Source organism: Ornithorhynchus anatinus, chromosome 5 (assembly GCF_004115215.2).
Source record: "Ornithorhynchus anatinus isolate Pmale09 chromosome 5, mOrnAna1.pri.v4, whole genome shotgun sequence".
Taxonomy (NCBI): Eukaryota; Metazoa; Chordata; class Mammalia; order Monotremata; family Ornithorhynchidae; genus Ornithorhynchus; species Ornithorhynchus anatinus.
The window spans coordinates 74,247,465-74,261,576 of NC_041732.1; the positions used below are offsets into that span (position 1 = coordinate 74,247,465).

Consider the following 14,112-nt stretch of genomic DNA (forward strand, 5'->3'; position numbering starts at 1 on the left):
AGCTGTCTGGTCTTATCTGGGGCATCTGGTTTCGTCAGTGGAGCAGAAAGATGTGTCCTCCTTTACCACGGAAGTGACATTGTGTTGCAAAGTTTAAAACGAACCCTAATTGGTGACCTGGCATCTCGAGCCAAACTCAAACCTCGCCCTGCTGGTTATTTCCATTAAGAAGGCCCGGAGCTCAGCAGTTAATGATGGCTACAAAATGGAAAGGTATAAAGCTTTCTTTTGTTCATTCTGTTGGTGATGCTTGTACCACCCAACATTTCAGAGGAATTTGCAAGGGAAACAAGGATTGCACTTCCCGCTTAAATGTATTTGGACATAAAAAAGAAAGGCAATTTGGATTCTTTTAATTACTCCCAACACACTTGGAAAGAAGATCGAATTCTCTATCTTCAAATCCACCTGAGATCACCCATTAATAATAATACCAACTGTGGTATTTGTTAAGTACTTACTATGTGTCAAACGCTGTGATAAGCACTGGGGTAGATATGAGATAATTAGGTCGGATGTGGTCTCTGACGCATGGGCCTCCCCATTTTCCAATTCTATCTAGATTGTCATTGGTTCCAATTGATTTTTCCATTTTCCATGGCTCTGGCTGCCACGATGATTTCCCCATTAGCCGGGGCAAGGGGCAGGTCTTTTCACATGGGAACGTTCAGTATGTTTTGCAGAGCTTTATCTTCAATCACAGAAGGCCCGAGGAGAGCAATAAAATGTTTTCACCATCTCTTCAGGACTTCCACCTTGACTGAACCTGATATTTAATTGGGATTTATGAGCAGGCATCCCTAACAGTAATTCATTCATTCATTCATTCACTTGTATTTATTAGGCACTTACTGTGTGCAGAGCCCTGTACCAAGCACTAGGGAAAGTACAATACAATAAACAACGACAATCCCTGCCCACAGTGAGCTCACAGTCTTGAGGGGGGAACCGGTCATTCATTCAATAGTATTTATTGAGCGCTATGTGCAGAGCACTGTACTAAGCCCTTGGAATGTACAAATCTGTAACAGATAGAGACAGTCCCTGCCCTTTGACGGGCTTACAGTCTAATCGGGGGAGACGGACACAGACATCAATACAGATAAATAAAATTACAGATATATACTAATGTGCTGTGGAGGTGGAGGGCTGGGGCCAGGAGAGCAAAGGAAACAGGTCAGGGTGATGCAGAAGGGAGTGGGAGATGAGAAAAAGTGAGACTTACTCTGAGAAGGCCTCTTGGAGGAGATGTGATTTCAGTAAGGCTTTGTAATCTATTTCAATCTCTGTCTCTCCACTAGACTGTAAGTCCCTGGTGGGCAGGGATCATGTCTACCATTTCTCATGCACTGTGCTTTCCCAAGTGCTTAACTCACTGCTTTGCATGCAGTTGGTGCTCAATAAATACCACTTATTGCTCGACTGATTGATTGGGTGGTGACACTCACTGAGTCCAGAGCACTGTACTAAGTGTTTGGTAGAGTACTATATAACAATGTGACAGACACATTCCCTGCCCACAGAGAGCTTACTGTCTTGCGGAGAAGACAGACACTGATATAAATAAATGAAATTACAGAGATGTACATAAGTGCTGTGTGGCTGGGAGGGGGGGGTATGAGTAAAGGGAACAAGTCAGGATGACACAGAAGGGAGTGAGAGAAGATGAAAGGAGGGTTAAGTCCTCACTTCACTCTGCTGCCCAGCTCATTTTTCTACAAAAACGTTCAGGTCATGTTTCCCTAGTCCTCAAGAACCTCAAGTGGTTGCCTATCCACTTTTGCATCAAAGAGAAATTCCTTCCCATTGGCTTTAAAGCACTCAATCACCTTGCCTCACCTCATCTCTTTAGTCTCTTACTGCAACCCAGCCCACACATTTCACTTCCCCAATGCTTTCTCACTGTACCTTGATCTCGTCTATCTCGCTGCCGACCTCTTGCCCACATAATTGACAATTACTCTCCCCCTTTTCAAAGCCTTATTGAAGGCATATCTCCTCCAAGACGCCATCCCAGACTAAACCCCGCTCCCCTTTCCTTTTATTCCATTCCCTTCTGTGTTGCCCTGACTCGGTCCCTTCACTCTTTCCCCCTTCCAGTCCCACAGCACTTATTTATATATGTAATTTGTTTAATAATAATAATAATGATGTTGGTATTTGTTAAGTGCTTACTATGTGCAGAGCACTGTTCTAAGCGCTGGGGCAGATACAGGGTAATCAGGTTGTCTCACGAGAGGCTCACAATCTTAATCCCCATTTTACAGACGAGGTAATCGAGGCACCGAGAAGCTAAGTGACTTGCCCACAGTCACACAGCTGACAAGTGGCAGATCAGGGATTCGAACCCATGACCGCTGACTCCCAAGCCCGGGCTCTTTCCACTGAGCCACGCTCTTTATATTAATATCTGTCTTCCCTGCACTAGACTGTGAGCAACTGTGGGCAGGGAATATGTCTGTTTATTGTTATACTGTACTCTCCCCAGTGCTTAGTACAGGGCTCTGCACACAGTAAGTACTTAAAAAATACGATTGATTGATTGAATGAATGAATGAATGAATGAATGAATGAATGGAAGGCCTTATGGAGGAGATATGCTTTCAGAAAGGCTTTAAAAGCAGGGAGAGCAATTGTCTGTTGGATATGAAGAGGGAGGGAATCCCAGGCCAGAGGCAGGATGGGCAAGAGGTCGGCAGCGCGATAGGTGAGACTGAGATACAGTGAGAAGGTTAACGCTAGAGAAGCAAAATGTGTGGGCTGGATTGTAGTAAGAAAGTAATGTGGTGAGGTAGGAGGAGGCAAGGCGATTGAGTGCTTTATGGGAAGGAGTTTCTCTTTGATGCAAAGGTGGATAGGCAACAACCTGAGGTTCTTGAAGACTGGGGAAACATGGCCTGAATGTTTCTGTAGAAAAATGATCCGGGCAGTGGAGTGAAGTAAAGACTGGAGTGGGGAGAACACGGAGGCAGGGAGGTCAGCAAGGAGGCTGGAACAGTATTCAAGGCGGGATAGCATAAATGATTGGATTAATGTGATAGCAGTGGGGATGAAAAAGAGCCAGCAGAGGCTGGGGTGATATTGGAGGGGAGGCGGTCCCACCTCTCTCCCTGGACAGGGCCTACATGGGTGAGGGTACCACAGGGACTCATGCCCTGTGACATTGCAGCCTTGATAGTGGAAAAAAAATGTCATACCAACATTTCGACCGCCAGGCGCACAGACAGTGAAGTAGAGCCACGTGCAATTTGCTAGCTACAGTTTAGCCACCCCTGTAATAAGGCATTTAAGGTGATACAAACTGAAGAGTTAATGGGAGGTTGTGAGTAAACAAATTCGTAGTTGGTGCAGAAATGCTGAGCTACAACCTGTGGTAAAGAGAAATTTGATGATGGTGATGATGATGGTATCTGTTCAGCACTTACTACCTGTCAAGCGCTGCTCTCAGCACTGGGGTAGATGCAATCTAATCAGGTTGGACATAGGCTCTGTCCCACCTGGAGGTCACAGTCTCAATCCCCATTTTACAGATGAGGTAACTGAGGCAGAAAGAAGTTAAGTGACTTGCCCAAGGTCACATAGCTGAAAAGTGGCAGAACTGGGATTAGAACATAGGTCCTTCTGACCTCTTGGCCCATCTATCTACTAGTCCATGCTGCTTTGTAAAATACTAAACATGTCCAAAACAGAAAGGCCTCAATCAAAAAATGGTATTTATTTAATAATAATAATAATAATAATGGTAGTTGTTAAGTTCTTACTATTCATTCATTTATTCAATCGCATTTATTGAGTGCTTACTATGTGCAGAGCACTGTACTAAGCACTTAGAATATACGACTCGGCAACAGATAAAGACAATCCCTACACAACAACGGGCTCACAGTCTAAATGGTGGAGACAGGCAGCAAAGCGAAACAGAACAAAATATATCTATATCATATAGATATCATCATATTATGTGTCAGACTCTGTACTAAGGGCTCAGGTGGATACAAGCAAATCGGGAGGGTCACATTTCCTGTCCCACACGGGGCTTACGGTCTCAATTCCCATTTTACAGTTGAGGTAACTGAGGCATGGAGAAGAGAAGTGACTTTCCCGAGATCATCCAGCAGACAAGTGGAGGAGCCAGAATTAGAAGCCATGACCTTCTGACTCCCAAACCTGTGCTCCACTCACTACACACTTGCTGTGTGCAGAGCACTGTACTGAGAGCTTCTTGTCTTATGCCACTGAGTCATTTCTGAACCATAGGACACATCTCTCCCAGAACGCCTCACTCTCCATCTGCATTCATTCTGATAGTGGATCCATAGAGTTTTCTTGGTAAAAATACGGAACTGGTTTACCAGTGCCTCCTTCTACGCAGCAAACCTGAGTCTCTGCGCTCGACTCTCTACCATGCTGCTGCTGCCCAACCGTGGGTGAGTCCTGACTCGTAGCAGATTGGCTTCCACTCGCTAGCCACTGGCCTAGCTAGGAGTGGAACGGACAGACCTCTGCCTGACTCTCCCTCCCTTAGCCGAGACTGGCAGAGCACTGGAAACTCTCCAGGTGCGACACTGAGACGGCACTGAGATCTTGGGAAAGTATTATAGAACAGTGCTGTTAGACATGTCCCCTGCTCACAGTGAGCTTGCTAAAGAGCCCGGGCTTGGGAGTCAAAGGTCATGGGTTCGCATCCCGGCTCTGCCACTTGTCAGCTGTGTGACCGTGGGCAAGTCACTTAACTTCTCTATGCCTCAGTTACCTCATCTGTAAAATGGGGATTAACTGTGAGCCTCACGTTGGATAACCTGATTACCCCGTATCTACCCCAGCGCTTAGAACAGTGCTCCGCACATAGTAAGTGCTTAACATATACCATTATTATTATCATTGTTATCTAGAGGGAGAGATAGATATTAATATAAATAGAGTATTTATGGACATGTATATAAGTGCGGTGAGTGGGATACCAAATGCCCAAAGAGTGCAGATCTAAGTGCATAGATGATGCAGAAGTGAGGGGGCGTCAGGGAAAAGAAGGTTCAACTGGGGAAGGCCTCTTGGAAGCGAACTCTGTACTCTAAAAATACCGATGATGATGACGATGATGATGATGGAGGAGATGTGCCCTTAGTAAGGCTCTGAAGGCTGGTAGAGTGGCAGTCTGGAATATATAGAGGGTGAGGGTGTTCCAAGCCTCCAAACTTGGAAATTGGGTCAGTGGCAAGATAGACTCGATTGGAACACAGTGAGCAAGATGGTGCTAGAGAAGCGAAGGGTGAGATCTGGGCTGTAAGAGATCACTAATATGAGGTAGGTTGGGAAGCAGAGTGGCTTAATGGAAAGAGCAAGGGTGTGGAAGTTAGAGGATCTAGGTTCCAATCCTGATTCTGCCACTTACTTGCTCTGTGACCTTCAGCAAGTCACTTAACATCTCTGTGTCTCAGTTCCCTCATCTGCAAAATGGGGATTAGATGCCTATTCTCCCTCCTATTTAAAATGAGCCCCATGTGGAACTTGATTATCTTGTATCTATCCTCGTGCTTAGAACAGTGCTTGGCCCATAGTAGGCATTTAACAGATACCAAAAATATTGTCTTTGTCATTATTAGCAGTAGTATTACCGTTATCATTATTGATATTATTATAAAGGAGCAAGCTGATTGAGTGCTTTAAAGCAAGTGTTTGAAGTGCTGTATAGTAAAGAGTTTCTGTTTGATGTAAAGGTGGATGAGCAACCACTGGAGGTTCTTGTGGCGTGGGGAGATGTAGACTGAATGTTTATTTAGTAAAATGATTTTAACAGTAAAGTATGAAATGGAGTGAGGAGAGACAGAAAGCAGGGAGGTCAGCAAGGAGGTAGATGCAGTAGAAGAGGTGGGATAGGATAAGGCCTTAGATCAACATGGTAGCAATTTGAATGAAGAGGAAAGGGTGGATTTTACCATTTGTGAAGGTAAAACCAACAGGATTTAGCGACAGATTGAACATGTGGTTTGAAAGAAAGAGATGGACAGTGTCAAGATTACGGGAAGCAGCGTGGCTCAGTGGAAAGAGCACGGGCTTTGGAGTCAGAGGTCATGAGTTTGAATCCCAGCTCTGCCACTTGTCAGCTGTGGGTGAGTCACTTCACTTCTCTGTGCCTCAGTTCCCTCATCTGTAAAATGGGGATTAAGACTGTGAGCTCCACGTGGGACAATCTGATTCCCCTGTGTCTACCCCAGCGCTTAGAACAGTGCTCTGCACATAGTAAGCGCTTAACAAATACCATTATTATTATTATTATTATTATTATGGGCTTGTGAGACAGAGAGGATAGTGGTATTGTCTACACTGATGGGAAAGAGAGGAAGGACAGGATTTGGGTGGAAAGATGAGGAATTCTGTTTTGGACATGTTTAGTTTGAGGTGTTGGTGGATGTTCATTCATTCATTCAATAAATAAATACGATTGAACGAACGAATGAACGTCTAGGTAGAAATGTCCTGAAGGCAGGAGGAAAGGAGAGGCTGCAGGGAAGGAAAGGGATCCGGCCCGGAGATGTAGATTTGGAAATCAGCTGCATAGAGATGGTAGTTGAAGCTATTGGAGCGAATGAGTTCTCCCAGAGAGTGGGTATAGATGGAGAATAGAACTTAGCTTTGGGGGAGCCCCTCTGTCAGGTGGTGGGTGGCAGAGGAAAAGCCGGCAAAAGCACCTGAGAAGGACTGGCAGAGAGACTGGGGGAGAATCAAGACAGGTCAGTGACAGTGAAGCCAAGGTTGGGTAAAGTTCCAAGGAGATTGTCCACAGGATCGAAAGCAGCTGGGAGATCTAGGAGGATTCAGGTGGAGAGGGGTCATTTGATTAGGTGAGAAGGTCACCGGTTACCTTAGAGAAGGCTGTTTCTTTGGAGTGAAGGAGGCAGAAACCAGATCGGTGAGGTTTGGGGGTAAATTGGAGGAGACAGAGTGGAGACAACAGGCATAGACACTAACTCAAGGAGTTTGGAGAGGAATTGTAGGATGAAAATGGGATGATCACTGGAGGGAACTGTGGTATTGTACTTTCCAAGCACTTAGTACAGTGCTCTGCACACATGAAGCACTCAATAAATGCGATTGAGTGAATGGGGTCAAGGGAGGGCTTTTTTAAGGAACAACCACTGCTTTTCTCACTAAAATACAGTTAAATATTTAAAAAATGCAAGGTAATTTGGATTCTTTTAATCACTCCCAATACACTTGCAAAATTAATCAGGGAAGGCCTCCTGGGGGAGATGAGGTTTCAGAAGGGCTTGAAGTTGGGGATCTATAAGAGGATATATAATACAACAAAATTAGTAAAAATATTCCCTTCCTAAAAAGAACAAGGAACAGCCTCTAGACTGTAAACTCATTATGGGCAGGGATCACATCTGCTAATTCTGTTGTTTTGTACTCTCCCAAGAACTTAGTCCAGTGCTCTGAACGTAATAAGCACTCGATAAATACCATTGATTGGTGACAGTGGATGAAAGACATTAAAATATCTGTACTGGATAAGTAAAAGGAAAGAATTATAGGCTGGAAGGAGGGCCAGAGCAAGGGGTCTAAAGATGTAGAGATGAGTCTGAAGCACATTGGGTAAGTTCGCTTGAGAGGAATGAAGAGTGCAAACTGGGAGGTAGTGGGAGATAAGCAAGATTAGAATGAAGAACCTGACTGAGTTGGATCTTGTCTATCACCCCTTTCGGATGATACTCTCTGAAGTGCTTAGTACTATTCTTGGCACTCAGTAAGCGCTCCATAAATGCCATTTATTTATTGATTGATTGATTTGGAGAGGAATGAGGTGTGTGTGTAGGGAAATCTATGTAGAACATTTTAGAAAATACCCGAGTAGCAGAATGAAGTATGAACTGGAGAGTACAGTGTTTGGCCCATAGTACCACTTAACAAATACTATTTAAAAAAAAAAAAGAGATGAGACTGGAGGCAGAAGACCAGTGAGACCATTAAGCTGGGCTATGACAAGTGCCTAGACTAAACAAAAATCCAAATAAAAACATATGTGTGTTCATAAAAGCATATACACACACACATATTCACACATATATATGATGCAAATTGTATTTTATAATATATTCTATATGTACATACTTCATATTTGGAAATTACACTACTGGTGGTGATGTCCTATAACCTTGCCGGTCATGGTGGCCAAAAAGACCAAGGAGGATTGACACACCCTCCCACTTAGCTTAGAAGGAAATCATTAAAATACTGCAAAACTAAATATTTGTTTTTTATCTTTTTTTACAGTATTAGTTTATTCCTTACTATGTGCCAAGCACTGTACTAAGTGCTGGGGTAGATACAAGCAAATAAGGATGGACATAGTCCATGTCCCACATGGGCCTCACATTCTTAATCCCATTTTACAGGTGAAGTAACTGTGGCGCAGAAAAGTTAAGTGACTAGTTCAAAGTCACAGAGCAAACAAGTGGTGGAGCCTGGATTAAAGTTTTCCAGGCCCGGTCCTTGGGTCACCCATTGGGTAAGATTAGTGAGGCCAAGTTTAGAGCACCTTTTCTAGTCCTTCTGCTTGTGTGCCCCCTTCCCCTGCCAAGCCACCCCCAAACTCTTCTCAAACTCCCAGAAGGTGCCGGCAATGGACTTCTTCAGAAGTTTAGATGACTGGCAGGTATCCTGAGAAGCCCACTTACACGGAACTTTGATTTAGAGAAGGGGAGTGGGATATGGCACACCTTGACCCCTCCCAAAGCCAGCGAACACAAACCACCGACTCCAGTTTCCAAGGGCTAAGGGGCCTCACATACCAGGGAGGTATGGATGAGGTCTGGGCCTTTTGCCATTCTTGGTATACAAGGCGGTCAAGGAAAGGAGACAGTTACATGTCAAGCTTTGCCTCTGTCTATTTGCCCATCAGCCTGAGCCTCCGTTGTTGGAGAATTCAGTTCTAACTGCAGATTCACTGAGGTTGTGGCCTGCTACTTCTATAAGCGTTTACTCTGAGAAATGTCATTACACACTAATGAGCTGCTTGGAAACCTCGACTTTTCAGCCTGCCCAGCTGCTGCCCGGGCCTTTATGGCTCCCTTGGAAAGATAAAACCCCCGGAATTTCATGAAACTCAACTTCCACTGTGGTTTCCCGGGAGGCAGGCTGGCTCTCTGCTCTGAAATGATTCAACTGTGAAGGTCATTTCTAGGGAAGAGAGCGAAGGAAAGAATATTGGGTTTCCAATTGCTATATTAAATAGCCAATTACCTTTTCGGTTCTCTTCTTCTTTGGAACATTTGTTATGTCTTCTACCTTGGATTGACGGGAAGTGACTGACAGGAGAGCGTGCAGATAGAATTAATACTGGATAATCTGGTTACGGATCTAGGCTTCCTCAGCAGGCTTCACCTACTCCACCAGTAGTTCTCAGCTGTCGCCTTGTCTCTGCCTCTGCTCGGGGGAGCTTCACTCCTTTCTCATTCCAGCACCCTTCTCCTGCCAAAATGCTCATGGAACCTCGATCTCCTCTCTCTTGCTTTTGACCCCTGCTCATGCCCTCTCTGCTGCCTGGAGTCTTTAGGGGTAGGGAACGTGTTTACCAACTCGGTTATACTGTATTATTATTATTGTACTTGTTAAGAGCTTACTATGTGCCAAGCACTGTTCTAAGCGCTAAGATAGATGCAAGTTAATCAGGTTGGACGCAGTCCCTGTCCCACATTGGGCTCACACTCTTAATCCCCATTTTTTACAGATGAGGTAACTGAGGCACAGAGAAGTGAAGTGACTTGCCCTAGGTCACAGAGTAGAGACGTCGTGGAGCTGGAATTCGAACCCAGGTCCGTCTGAGTTCCAAGCAGCCTGGTGTAGGGGATAGAGCACGGGCCTGGGAGTCAGAAGGTTGTGGGTTCTAATTCCGGATCTGCCACTTGTCTGCTGTGCAATCTTGGGCAAGCACTTCACTTTTTTGGGCCTCAGTTTTCTCATCTGTAAAATTGGGATTAAGACTGTGAGTCCCAAGTGGGACAGGGACTGTGTCCAATCCGATTTACTTGTATCTACCCCAGTGCTTAATACAGTACCTGGCACACAGTAAGCGCTTAACAAATACCAGGATTATTACTAAGCCACACTGCTTCTCCCAAGTGCTTAGTACTCTCCCATGAACTGTATTCTCACAAGCACTTAGTACGGTGCTCTGCACACAATAAGTGTTCAATATATATGATTGATTAATTGGAGCTCCCTCCTTCTTCTCATCAGGCACACCACCTCTCTCCCCATCTTCAAATCCCTACTAAAATCACATCCCCACCAAGAGGCCTTCCCTGGTCAATTGTTCATCTCCACACTCTATTTTCCACTGATGGATCTCCTATGCATTTGAGTCCTCATTCTCACCAGCAGTTAGATATCTCTCTGCCTCTCCCTGACCCTTCCCACCACAACACATATTGCATGCACAGCTTTAAACTCTAGCTCCCCCATCCCTGTAATTTATTTTAGTATCTGTCTCCATTAGATTTCAAGATTCTTGAGGGCAGGGAGCATGTCTACTAACTCTACTGTAATCCCCCAAGTACGTAGGACAGTCCTCTGCACAAAGCAAGCATTCAATAAATACTACTGATTGATTGATGGATGGATGGATTTCTTGGTCATATGGACAGGAGATTTCACATCACAGGGAACCGGATGGGATGATCTCAAACACTAAATGGAAATTAAAATGCCAACACAAGCTATAACTTTCAAGGAAGGGGTGAACCCGAAGCATCAGTCTTCGAAATTCAGACTCAAGAATCTAACATGCAACCCAGTAAATCACTCGACACAATGCTTCATTCGTTTACATCGCCTCTGGGCTTGAAATAATCTCCAATTTATGAATTGAAGGGAGACAAATAGAAGAAACAACAGCACGGCAAAGGACTATCATTTCATTCACCCAGCCTGAAAGGGACTGTCAATCATATATCAATCTTCTCAGCCAAAACCACTTCCATAAATTAAATTTTACCATTAGTAGCTCATTTGGAGAAGGGCTCTCTCTGTCTGTATTTCTACACACTCACATCCTTATTAACCAAGAGAAACGAAATCTTGATTTTAAGATGGAGCCTGATTCATCTTTTACACTTTGGCCATGAGCGTGTCATACTGGGAATATTCTTCCAAAGCTGGCTGATATCACGGAAGTCATTCGATTATGGTGGTTCTGGAAAATGACACCTTTAGCACATTATACCGGTACTTTATTTTCCTGGGATATAATTGCATGGCTGATAGAACTGCCTTCGAGTTTACGAAGGCCGTTATTTATCATGGAGTCGATAAAAAAACCCTTCCTTTAACTTAGATACAGTCGATGAACTGTGTTAGTATTTTGCCTTTCCGAGGAAGAAATTCAGGATAAAAATGTTCCTCATGTTAGGTGCTAATTCACGGGCGTGTTGAAAAATCAATCAATCAGGGGTATTTACAGTATACTTACCATGTGCAGAGCACTGCATTAAGCACCTGGAAAAGTACATTACAAGAAAGTTGGTAGATATGATCCCTCTCCTCAAGGAACTTACAGTATAGTGGGGAAAAAAATCTACTGAAAATAAAAATAATCAACAAATATACCAAGATGCATTGTTAATATGTTCTCAAATACACTTGTAAGTTTAGAGAAGAATGAATTGTAGCCAAATGTGAAATTATTTTATTATGATGAACATGTATTATAAGATTAAGTAGTCAAATAACCACATACAGTAATAATAACTTGGTATGTATTTTCTCATAATTTTGCTTATGATGTTTCGATTAAACTCAAGTTCATTATTGCGACACTACTGACCTACTTTAGCCCATTTAATATAATCTAAACAATGGTTTCATCTATTCTCATAACCGTCTAAACTGTCCTATTCTTATATATTGATCTCTCATCTGTGCCTACATCTGCCTCTGCAAAGGACTGAGTAAGAAACAGAACGAAACTTATCAGATCACCAAGATAAGATGTAAGGACAGAGGAAATGCCACTTCTGGTCCAGTTCACTGTGGGTAGGAGATGTATCAGTTATATTGTTGGGTCATACTTTCCCAAGCTCTTCATTCAGTGTCCTGCACACAGTAGTTGCTCAGTAAATATGATTGACTGATTGATGCTTAGCGGAGCCATTCTTAATATTCATCTTCGAGGTTTGGGAGGGAACATCTAAGAGCTCTAACGTTTCTTCTCACATTTTTACCTTTCCTTCTAGTGACCGATTATGAATCCCTTATGTAGGCCCTACTTTGTGCTAAAAACTGGGTTGAGTGCAGGAATGAGATACAAGACATCCAGTTCAGATGAAATTCCTACCCTAACTGGGGCTAACAAACCAAGTAAAGAGAGTGTGGATATCATCCCCATTTTAGAGTGGAGGCCCAGGGTGGTTAGGTGACTTGCTCAAAGGCACCCAGCAAGTCAGTGGGAGGTCTGGGAATAGAACCCAAGTCTTCTGAATCATGGATCCACGTTATTTCCATAAGGTCATGTAGCAGGTCACAATGGTCCTTTTATCCAAACCCCTCTTAAACTACAGCCTGGACAACACATTTCATAGGTCTGGCACCCACTGTTTAAAGGTGTACTTCCTTTCTTTTGTTCTGCAACCTGATCTAGAGGAAAGAACCAGGCCTGGGAGGCAGAAGACCTGCATTCTAATTCTGGCTCTACTATGTGCCTTCTGGTTGCTCCTGAACAATCACTTTACCTCTCTGTTTCAGTTTCTTCACCTATAAAATTGAAATTCAATACCTTTCTCCCTTCTACTTAGACTGTGAGCCCCAGTGAGACAGGGACTATGTCTGACCTGATTACTTTGCATCTACCCCAGTGCTTGTAGCAATGTTTCGTACACGGTAAGCACTTAACAAATACCAGAATTATTCTTTTTATCGTTATTCTGAATCGACCTTATTCAAGCTTCATTGGGTGTCCCTTGTCCTGAAGTTGTGGGATTTCTTGAATTTTCCAAGTCCATCATTCATTCCTTCAATCGTATTTTCTTGAGCGCTTACTGGATGCAAAGAACTGTGTTAAGCACTTGGGAGGGTACGACACAAAATGACTTAGTAGTAGTATTTATTGAGTAATGGTATTTATGAGAAGCAGCGTGGCTCAGTGGAAAGAGCCCGGGCTTGGGAGTCAGAGGTCATGGGTTCAAATCCCGGCTCTGCCACTCGTCAGCTGGGTGACTGTGGGCAAGTCACTTAACCTCTCTGTGCCTCAGGTACCTAATCTGTAAAATGAGGATTAACTGTGAGCCTCACGTGATTACCCTGTATCTACTCCAGCGCTTAGAACAGTGCTCACCACATAGTAAGCACTTAGCAAATACCAACATTATTATTATCATTATTTATTGAATGCCTTTTGTGTGTAGTACAAGTACTAAGTACCAAGTACCAAGTACTAAGTGCTTGGGAAAGTCCAACTGAAGCATGAAGAAAATTTCCTGCCCACTTGTAGCTGCCACTCTAATGAGAGGGAGATAGAGATAAACATATTTACAAAAGAAGAAATAAGAAGAAACAATTGAAAGTACAGTGGATTATAAAGTTAAATGCAAGTCCTAACAATGGGAATAAAAAGGACATAAGTATTGGAAAAGTGGCCTTACGTCCACTCTCTCCTTTAGTTTTTCTCTTTCCAGGCTGAAGTGTCCTCCTCTTTCCAGATGATGATAATAATAACATTATTTGTTAAATTCTTGTTATATGCCAAGCACTGTACCAAGCACTGGGGCAGATTCAAGACAATCAAGTTCCACACAGGGTTTACAGCCTAAAGAATGGGGAGAAGCAGTGTGGCTGGAGAAGCAGTGTGGCTCACTGGAAAGAGCCCAGGCTTGGGAGCCAGAGGTCATGGGTTCACATCCCGCCTCAGCCACTTGCTAGCTGTGTGACCTTGGGCAAGTCACTTAACTTCTCTGTGCCTCAGTTACCCCATCTGTAAAATGGGGATTAAGGCTGTGAGCCCCATGTGGGACAATCTGGTTACCTTGTATCTCCCCCAGCGCTTAGAACAGTGCTTGGCACATAGTAAGTGCTTAACGAACACCAACATTATTATTATTATTAAGTTCCCAATTTTGC

At 43.7% G+C, this 14,112-nt stretch overlaps 1 non-coding gene across 1 annotated transcript; it reads right to left on the reverse strand.

The window, feature by feature from the left end:
* Positions 1–4,437: 4,437 nt before the first annotated feature.
* Positions 4,438–4,575, reverse strand: LOC114812595. Its single transcript, XR_003760246.1, has one exon. It is a non-coding gene; the product is annotated as a small nucleolar RNA SNORA7 (small nucleolar RNA).
* Positions 4,576–14,112: the final 9,537 nt, after the last annotated feature.